Here is an 11093-nt window from a genome sequence, read left to right on the forward strand (position 1 = left end):
CATGCATGTATTCCTTGACCACCTCAGTCCATATAGCTCTGCTTATGACATTATTCAGTCAGTATAAACTGCAAGAAAATTTAGATCAGATTATACTTTTTATTGACTGGGAAAAATATAATGGCAAGCATACCTGCTGGAGGCATGTGTGCTGTATGAAAAGCTTACTATTTTAGCAAATACAATGTATTGTTTAACCCATATTTTTTTTTTATGCAATGTTGTGTAAATAAATTATACTCCAAAGACCTCACCAGTTTGTTTATAAGAGTATCGCCAAAGCTGTTGACCCTTTGATATAAGACTGCTCAAAAATACCCAGGATACCTCTTAAAGTGGAGTTGCTCTTTGGTTTTCTACAAAGATACTTTAGATTTATAGTTAAATTACCAAATGAAAATAATATCTTTTCATAAAATCTAGAATGGGTACTTTTCTTTCTACTCCATAAATATTAGGGATGGGACGAATCCACAATTTCTTCGAATCCGAATCCGGATCCGAATCTAAAAAGGTTCTCGAATATCTCGAACCTTTCGAATCCCGAATCTAACGAATCCTGCACATACGAATTGTGCGATCCGTGGTATAGTTGCCCGCAGTATAGGTAGCGAGGTAAAGGTGCCTTCAGTATAGCTAGCTAGGTATGGGTGCCTTCAATATTGGTAGCTTTCAGTATAGGTAGCAAGGTATATGGGCCTTCAGTATAGGTAGCAGGGTATATAGGCCTTCAGTATAGGTAGCAAGGTATATGTGCCTTCAGTATAGGTAGCAGGGTATATGTGCCTTCAGTATAGGTAGCAGGGTATATGTGCCTTCAGTATAGGTAGCAGGGTATATGGGCCTTCAGTATAGGTAGCAGGGTATATGGGTCTTCAGTATAGGTAGCAGGGTATAGGGGCCTTCAGTATAGATAGCAGGGTATATGTGCCTTCAGTATAGGTAGCAGGGTATATAGGCCTTCAGTATAGGTAGCAAGGTATATGTGCCTTCAGTATAGGTAGCAGGGCCGGGCCGAGGCATAGGCTGGAGAGGCTCCAGCCTCAGGGCGCAGTGTAGGAGGGGGCGCACAATTCATTTAGCTGTCATTCCTAATTGTGTTTGAAGCAGAAAGAAATAAGACAAGGGGATACATAGCAGTGACTGCAAGCCAGATAACTAGATATTAAGGTGTTGGGGAGGTTGTGGGCCCTGTGGCACCTCTTAGTCTAATAGCAATCAGTGTGTGATGGCTGGGGGGGAGGGATGGAGGGGCGCACTTTGGTGTCTCAGCCTTGGGTGCTGGAGGACCTTGTCCCGCCTCTGATAGGTAGCAGGGTATATGGGCCTTCAGTATAGGTAGCAGGGTATATGGGCCTTCAGTATAGGTAGCAGGGTATATGGGCCTTCAGTATAGGTAGCAGGGTATATGGGCCTTCAGTATAGGTAGCAGGGTATATGGGCTTTCAGTATAGGTAGCAGGGTATATAGGCCTTCAGTATAGGTAGCAGGGTATAGGGGCCTTCAGTATAGGTAGCAGGGTATATGGGCCTTCAGTATAGGTAGCAGGGTATATAGAGGCCTTAAGTATAGGTAGGTATGTAGGTAGGTATAGGGGCCTTTAGGTAGGTAAAGGGACCTTCAGTATAGGTAGCAGGGTATAGGGCCTTCAGTATAGTTAACAGGGTATATAGAGGCCTTAAGTATAGGTAGGTATGTAGGTAGGTATAGGGGCCTTTAGGTAGGTAAAGGGACCTTCAGTATAGGTAGCAGGGTATAGGGCCTTAAGTATAGGTAGGTATGTAGGTAGGTAGGTATAGGGGCCTTTAGGTAGGTAGGTATAGGGGCCTTTAGGTAGGTAGGTAGGTACGTATAGGGGGCCTTTAGGTAGGTATAGTGGCCTGTAGGTAGGTAGGTAAGTATAGTGGCCGGTAGGTAGGTAGGTATAGTGTCCTGTAGGTAGGTAGGTAGTTAAAGGGACCTTCAGTATATGTAGCAGGGTATAGGGCCTTAAGTATAGGTAGGTATGTAGGTAGGTAGGTATAGGGGCCTTTAGGTAGGTAGGTATAGGGGCCTTTAGGTAGGTAGGCACGTATAGGGGGCCTTTAAGTAGGTAGGTAGGTATAGAGGCCTGTAGGTAGGTATAGGGGCCTTTAGGTAGGTAGGTAGGTAAGTATAGGGGCCTTTAGGTAGGAAGGTAGGTATAGGGGCCTTTAGGTAGGTAGGTAGGTAGGTAGGTACGTATAGGGGGCCTTTAGGTAGGTATAGTGGCCTGTAGGTAGGTAGGTAGGTATAGTGGCCGGTAGGTAGGTAGGTATAGTGTCCTGTAGGTAGGTAGGTAGTTAAAGGGACCTTCAGTATAGGTAGCAGGGTATAAGGCCTTAAGTATAGGTAGGTAAATAGGTAGGTAGGTATAGGGGCCTTTAGGTAGGTAGGTATAGGGGCCTTTAGGTAGGTAGGCACGTATAGGGGGCCTTTAGGTAGGTAGGTATAGAGGCCTTTAGGTAGGTATAGGGGCCTTTAGGTAGGTAGGTACATATAGGGGGCCTTTAGGTAGGTATAGGGGCCTGTAGGTAGGTAGGTATAGTGGTAGGTAGGTAGTATAGGGGGCCTTTAGGTAGGTATAGGGGCCTGTAGGTAGGTAGGTATAGTGCCCGGTAGGTAGGTAGGTACGTATAGGGGGCCTTTAGGTAGGTATAGTGGCAGGTAGGTAGGTAAAGTGGTAGGTAGGTAGGTAGGTAGGTAGGTAGGTAGGTGTCGCTCACCCCCATGGCCTCCTCCGTCCCCTGTGCCTCCTCGCTCACCCCTGCATAAGTATCAACTTACATGTCCAGTGGAGCGCAGACAGAGCGGCAGACCTCGTCCTTCCTTCTCGGTTCCCTCTAGTGGCCGGACCGGCTTTTACTGATGACGTCATTGTAAAAGCCGTCACTAGAGGGAACCAGGAAGTCAGCGAGAGGTCTGCCGCTCTGTCTGCGCTCCACTGGACGGGTGAGTTGATACAAAGTATGCGGGCGGCCGGGCGGAGGAGGCGCGGGGCGGTCGGAGGAGGCGCGGGTCGGAGGAGGACGAGTGCGAGCGGCGGATGCGCGGCGATGCAGCGTCGGGATTCGGCGGATTCGTAAAGTGGAAAATGGCGTCGGGATTCGAATCCACGAATCTCGAATATTTCCCAATATTCGAGGGATTCGTGGATTCGCCGGATTCGTCGTCCCATCTCTAATAAATATCCATCAAAATGTCATAAAAACACACATAGTTAATACTGTAGCATTCTAGACAGTTGGAAAAAAAACAGGTTTAAAAATACACAATAGGCCTCATTTTACAAATGTATTTCTAGTAAATTAAGAAAAAATCATCTTTCCCCCACGTTTAGCCATTTTCATCTTATTTCTGAAATAAAGTACGGTACTGTATATCAGTTAACATATAGCATCTAAAAAACCTAGTCTGTGCTTTAAAAAATTAATTTAAAGGCAGGTTAATTCAAGTACAAAACAAAGGTGTAGTTACATGTCAATACAGCACACCTCTTAAAACTTGACAAATCATTGTTTTGGATGTGCAAAGCATTTAAAGGCTTAAAGGATTGGGTCAGAAATAGTTATCATGTTCTTAATGTAAATATGGCCAATCTATGAAGTGTTTCTTTCAGCGTTCTGCTGTTTGACTATATATTAGGAGACCAGTTTGTTGTATATAGACAAAATTGTGTTTCTACAAAAATAATGGTTATGTTTCTATCCTATGCTATCAAAATAACAAAAGTGCCTTTAGAAAAATGGAGGTTGTCATGATCTATAAAAAGAATTTTACAAGCTTGTGCTCTGTTTCTATTTGTTGAATTTATAAATATAGCCCAATCAATTTGCATGAGTTTAGCCTGCAGTAGAGCAAGAGTGTCACACTGATGTAAAGCTGTGCGGTTCACTGAATTTCAAGAAAGGTTTGGAGTGGAATAAGTAGTCTAATTGTTTCTCTGGAGTGACCGTGAGACCTTGCCTGTTGTGAATTACGTATGGTTTTACCCTTTGACCCAAGACAGCTAAAAATGCTCAGTAGATCTCTTAAAGCTGTGGTGAAAGGTCCTCTCAATGACATGCTGGAACATTATCTGCCATGTGATGTGTGTGCCAACAAGCAAATTAAAGCTGAGCTGCAGATACATAGTTAAACCCCAGTATCTGCAAAATGCCTTTCATGTCTAAAAAATTAACTTGATCCAGCCAGTTCTGTGATTCAGATAACTCATCTACCCATAGTAGCTCACCTTCTAGTTTCAAAAAGAGCAACACAGGCTGGGCTTACTCCAAGCCACTTAAATATTTAGTCATGAATATTGATAAGCAAGAAAGTCTCCTGATATTCTATATAGCTCCACCCATAAATTAGACATTTGCACAACAATCAAGAATGCCAATAACTGATCTATGTAAACAACTGTGATAATTATTTAGTGATTTGCTAGCCCCAACGCCCAACTTGTTGGTGAAGCTAATTAGCTAGTTTTCCCATATCTTCACTCATCACTGCCCAAAAGTAGCAGCAGCACACTTATGACTCACCACTGTGCTTTCAAGTTCTGTGTATGTGTTTTCCCCTGTTCGAATGATAATACTGCAAAACAGTAAAGTGTGAGTCACTATGATAGGGTGCGTGCGGCTATGCAGGGGATTATGCAAATCTAATGAAAACATATAATAAGGTGCTTAAGGTAGAAGATATTGCAGAAGCTATATATTTAGAGATGAGGTGGTAGCAACTAAGTCTTCCCCCAGCTGGGTTGTCAACTAGGCCATTTGGGATTCTTGTATTAGTTAATTTATGTTTAAGATATCTTATTTCTTTACTCAAGATTCTTCTTATATAGACTTTACATTAGTGGTGTGCCACATTAGGAGGAGTAGCATCCTTTATTTGAAGAAAGGATTTACACCCATCTGGGAGTAAATTAGAAGTTGTGTGGCAAAGATAGCAGGTTTGAAACTGCCAGATGACCCCACTTTCTTTCTCCTCCACTGGAATGAGTGATCATTTAAAAAGATGAATGAGTGGTCTGCAATTATAATTATAGGAAGCGTTTAATTGCTGTAATAGAAAATATATGTCCACAGCGCTTAAAAAGATAATACTTTTTATTATTTTTTTTATTATTAAATTAGAGAGGGGGTAACTACATTAAGAAGTTATCACGCACAGAATCTGAATGGATTTATCTAATGGATACTATGACCCCAAAAGGGTTAGACTGTGATTTTGAAATACATGCATTCTTAAGTTGACAGAAAGATGCTAGATGCAGGTGCAATCAACTGGTCTCAGTAATCAGGCTGTAATGCTTGAGTGAGGCAATGGCAGCTATCATTTTCTATTTTTAATTTTTTACATTTGTATTTATTTATTACTTTTTATTTTATTTCATTTATATTTTAAAATTTAAAATTTAAAACTAAAACCACATATTTTTTATTTAAATTATTTAAGGCCTATGCAATTTAAATGAGCATAGGTATATTATTGGGGTAACTAGACCAATAGGTGTGCTATCTATGGGATATATGATGGAGGACTAACACGAATTGAATCTCCAAGATATTAACTTCTTAATAAGTGATAAAAGATGAAGATTACGGAAATACGCTGTGGGAACGGCGGTGTATTGTTTCCATGGAGATGGAGATCCGTGAATACCCAGCCTGCAGGAGGGTAACGTATGCGGGTCCACAGGTGTTATAGATAAGCTAACAGCCTACAGCCTGGATAACATAACTTTACTATATGGACTTGTGGATATCCATTGTATGTGATTTAATGACAAACTAAACGAGGATTCCATCATAGAGTGCTAGATTGGATAACAGATTTACTGTTTTTAAAAGGTGTATGCACACTGGACACTGTTTGGATACGTTTTGCTACAATTGGAACACAAATAATTTTTTTTCTGGGATCCCCTTTTTTAAAGGAGAACTGTAATGAGAGGGCTATGGAGGCTGCCATATTTATTTCCATTTAAGCAATACAAGTTACCTGGCTTTCCTGCTGATCCTCTGTCTCTAATACTTTCAGCCATAGCCCCTGACAAAGCATGCAGCAGATCAGGGGTTTCTGACAAAATTGACAGACATGACAACATTAGCTGCATGCTTGATTCTGGTGTGATTCAGACACTATTGCAGTCAAAGAGATCAGCAGGGCTGCCAGGCAACTGGTATTGCTTAAAAGGAAATAAATATGGCAGCCTCCATATCCCTCTCACTACAGTTCTCCTTTAAGCATTTTTTGTGGACTACCTCACTGCAGTGAGTTTGAATGGAGTGAGTGTCTGCGTGTGGATGTGTTTTAAAGGGGAAGGTGCTATAATCATTTTAGCCTAGAATCAGGAATTGTACTGTTGTGCAAATTATTTTGGATTAATAAAAAGTATTATCTTTTGAAGCGCTGTGGACATATATTTTCTATACATTATTTTGGGCGATTGAGGATCACCTAGTCCAATCAGCTGCTGACATGCCATCTGGCGCGATTTTCTCCATTCACTTAATTGCTGTAATAGCCAATAAAGGTTTTTCAATTGATTATTGAGAAGGGTATGAATAATTTTGGACAAGACACTTTTTGCTCAAATGAAAATATAAGCTGGGAAAGGTTTTTTCCCACAATAATGTCTCTTGTACATTGTGTCATTATCTTTTGGGAGACACCTATGTCATTTCCCATCAAAAAATGACTTGCTGGTGAATAAAAGCAATTTCAAGTCAAAATTTGCCAGAGTTATGAATAATTATGGGCAGCAATGGCTATTATAGCAATTAAACGCTTCCTATAATTATAATTGCAGACCAGCTTTTTGCATGTCTCCACAGGTATGTTTGCCCATTCATCTTTAGCAATGAGCTCCAAATCTTTCAGGTTGGAGGGTGTTCTTGCCATCCCCCTGATCTTTAGCTTCCTCCACAGATTCTCACTTGGATTCAAGTCAGGATTCTGGCTGGGCCACTCCAAAATGTTGATGTTGTTGTCTGCTAACTAATTCTTCACCACTTTTGCTGTCTGTTTTGGGTCATTATCATGCTGAAATGTCCACTGGTGCCAAAGGCCAAGTTTCTCTGCAGACCATCTGATGTTGTCATTGAGAATCCTCATGTATTGATCTTTTTTCATGGTGCCGTTTACTGTGATTAGGTTCCCTGGTCCATTGCCTGGAAAACACCCCCAAAGCATTAGGTTCCCACCACCATGTTTGACAGTAAGGATTGTGTTCTTTGGGTTTAAAGCTTCTCATTTTTTACACCAAAAGGAGGAAACATCAAATTATTTTGTTAATAATACTTTGCACTGTAGCCACTGGAACTTAAAAACATTTAGAAATGGCCTTGTGGCCCTTTCCTGACTTGTGAACAGCCACAATGCGCAGCTGCAGGTCCTCACTGAGCTCCTTTGTCTTAAAGTGAACCTTAAGTGTAAAAAATAAATTGAGTTTTACTCACCTGGGGCTTACCTCAGCCCCCTGCAGCTGATCGGTGCCCACAACGAGTCGCTCTGATGCTCCGGGTCCCGCTGGCAGCCACTTCCGGTTTTGCCGTCAGGACCCGTCAGGCTGCGGAACGCGGCTAATACTACGCATTCCCAGCCAAAATAGCACCCCTATGCAGCCATATGGCCTCATAGGGGTGCTATTTTGGCTGAGAACGCGTAGAATTGGCCGCCTTCCCAGCCTGACGGGTCCTGATGGCGAAACCGGAAATGGCTGCCAGCGGGACCCGGAGCATCAGAGCGACTCGTCATGGGCACCGATCAGCTGCAGGGGGCTGAGGTAAGCCCCAGGTGAGTAAAACTCAGTTTATTTTTTACACTTAAAGAGAATCTGTACTCTAATATTCTTACACTAAAAAGCATACCATTCTATTCCTTATTTTCTCCTGTGCCCCTCCGTGCTGTTTCTGCCACTCTCTGCTGCAATCCTGGCTTGTAATTAACAGTTTTAGGTAATGTTTACAAACAAACTAACCAGCTTCTAATAGGCTCAGCTAAGCATAGTGTGTGAGTATGCAGGGGGCCTGCAGAGGGTGTGTATCGCTTCTACCAATCACAAGCAGCCCTGCACATTCCACACAATCAAAGCCTTAGCCCGACAAACAGGACAGAGGAAAGATACATTGATTTATTACAGAGACAGTGTAATTAGGAAGAGCTGCAGTAAGCCCCAGCACATTAGAACAGGCATAGGAACTCATAGGATAGAAGAACTAAGGCTGAAAAAATTGTTACAGAGTCTCTTTAAGGTTCACTTTAACCATGACTGTCCACAAACCAACTGCAGAGAACTGCTGTTTTTCACCTGTTGAGTTGATTAAAACAGCTGTTCCCAATTAATCAGGGTAATTAGGATGCTTTAGAACAGCTTGGACTATTTGGAATGGTATAGAACTTTACATTTTCACACAGACTGTGACAGTTTGTGAAGGGTATGAATAGTTTAGGACTGAACACTTTTTGCTCAAATGTAAAAAAAAAAGCTGATTTTTTTCCCCACAATAATGCCTCTTGTACATCATCTAATTATCTTTTGGGAGACACCTATGCCATTTTCCATAAAAAAATTACTTGCTGGTTGAATAAAAGTAACTTTAAGTCAAAATTAACATATTCCGTAATGCTTCACGGTTCAAGAAACAAACATGGGGTACATAATAGTACAGACGGTGGCATACAAGACCAATATACAAAATACATAATTGGTAACAAAATTTAGAATCAACACAAAATACAGAATTGGTAATAACAATATACAAAGGGGTGAGAGAACTCTGCCCTTGCAAGCTTACAATGTAAAGGATGATAGATAGATAGATAGATATATAGATAGATAGATAGATAGATAGATAGATAGATAGATAGATAGATAGATAGATAGAGCTACCTGAATAGATGAGCAAGCTCTGTTGGTGAAACAATGGTTATCATAATTTTAAGAATACAGAAGCAGAGCCTTCATAGGGTAACATTTCTCCTTTTTTTCATCTTTGATAAATTGTATTTTAATAAGAATTTCAAACTAGAAATAGTAAACAATGAACATAAAACTACTACAGGCACACATCTGTTCACATTTTGATTGCTGTACATTTCTCCTTCCTCTAAAAAAAAACAACAACAAAAAAACCCTAAATATAAAATATGTGCATGCCATTTTTGTAATAAAATAAATAAACAGAAGATGGAAGATATATGATATTGTATCACATGCATGTGTAGCAATACCTGGCTTTGCATTTCAAAGATATAGCATTCGTATAGTCTGGCAGCACTGATTTAGTGTGTGGAGACAAACCACACTGACAAGATAATGCTTTCTGAGAATCCTAACTAAAGCCCAAAGGTGAGGCCACAAAGGTAGGGCCACTGATGCTGAGCTAGGTTGCTGATGCTAGGAACAGTTGTTCATATTAAGGAGCCCTAATTTAATTTTACGAAAGAGACGTAAGATGCCAGTACGAGTATGTATCGGAGGTATGCATTTTCTAAAAGGAACTAAAACTCTGTCACTCCAAAGTTGCTCTACTCTTTGACTTCCAGGCAGCACGAGGACTGCTGTCTGGAAAGAGTAACTTTAACTTTATCTGTGCAGCTGCTGATGAGGTCTGTCTGTGTGATCCTCATAAATAGATAAGGGTAGAGAGACAGCTCAGAGCATGGCTTGTTTACAGCAGGACAGAAGAAAACAGCTAGACATAAATGAGGGCTGACGGTTTCATGAAGCACATTTGGTTGATCACAGATTCAATCTGACTGCCCTGAACTGAGCGATGATCCGTACAGTATGCAAAATTCACTTCCTTGCTGGTCTGTGCCCACCAGCCTTGCAGCAGCCCCTCAGCCATGGCTTTGAGAAGAACCAGAACTGAACACCGCATTGTTTTACCCAATTCCTTTTGACAACAATCACATTCTTTTAAAAACTTCATAGGTTCTACTTGTCACTGGTTATAAATTAGTTATTTTCTTGGTTGCAGCCCTTGCTCATCTCATAGAGATTTTTTTTCTCTGTGTTTTGTCAAATCAGACTCACGCAGTATTTCAAGCATTCATGTATCTGTATAAATATTGTGCTGTGTTTAAATATTAATTCTGCTGCGTGTTTCATGTTTATTTTGTTGTACAGACCAACTGTTGAATGGATTCTTTGTATCTATCACCGGATAGACGTAATTTATAATCCTAGCCTTGTATCATAACTGTGAGTTTAATGAAAACATAAAAACTCCAGGCAAATCATCTGTACGTAAAGAACCCTTTATTTGATGAATGCATTCTTTAAATTCAAGAATTCCTATTGGCTCACATTTTTTCTTTGCATAGAATCAACACCCCACAGATTAATGCTTGATTGCAGCTTCCACATGAAGGTCTACTGTGTATGCGTGTGTAGAGAAGGAGAACAACTTAACCAATCTTGTTATAAAGAGAGAGAGTAGGGTAGACTTCAGCAATGTGGTGACATGACATTCACTAGAACGCTAAGAGCAGCCAGAGGATGAGACAACTGTACAAAATCTGCAGAAATGCAGGTTCTACAGAGCAATATATACGTTTTCCGGGCTTTTATTTCTTTGCCGTATGACATAGGCTTGGCTTGTAATGACCTACCAATTTGACCTACCCTGACTGTAACGCCTGACCTTAACACTAAGCATCATCCCTGAGATGTCTCTAACATTAATCTTCTACCTTCATTTACTGCAACCCCACTAAATCTTGAACCAAACAATCAGATTTTACCATTACATTACAATAATTTGCTGATGACAACCCCAAACTTTACTTCGGTCAGTACACCATCCTATGATGAAAGTTTTACTATTTTTCACCAGTAACCTTAAACTCTACCTAAACCAAACTTCACCAGTTACAAAGTCTAACCCACCACGGCTTACCTAGTTCCCAGTGCCAGTGTCCCATGCTTCTGTCCTTGGACACTGCATCTCTGAAAGTTTATTGTGCTTCTGTGTCCTTTGCCGTTTATGCTTTCTTTCCTTGATATTTACTCAACTCTACTTGTTTTCCACTTGCCCCAGCTTTTGGGATAAATAATAACCTTGTTACTTGCC

This window comes from Hyperolius riggenbachi, chromosome 5 (genome assembly GCF_040937935.1).
Source record: "Hyperolius riggenbachi isolate aHypRig1 chromosome 5, aHypRig1.pri, whole genome shotgun sequence".
NCBI classification, from domain to species: Eukaryota; Metazoa; Chordata; class Amphibia; order Anura; family Hyperoliidae; genus Hyperolius; species Hyperolius riggenbachi.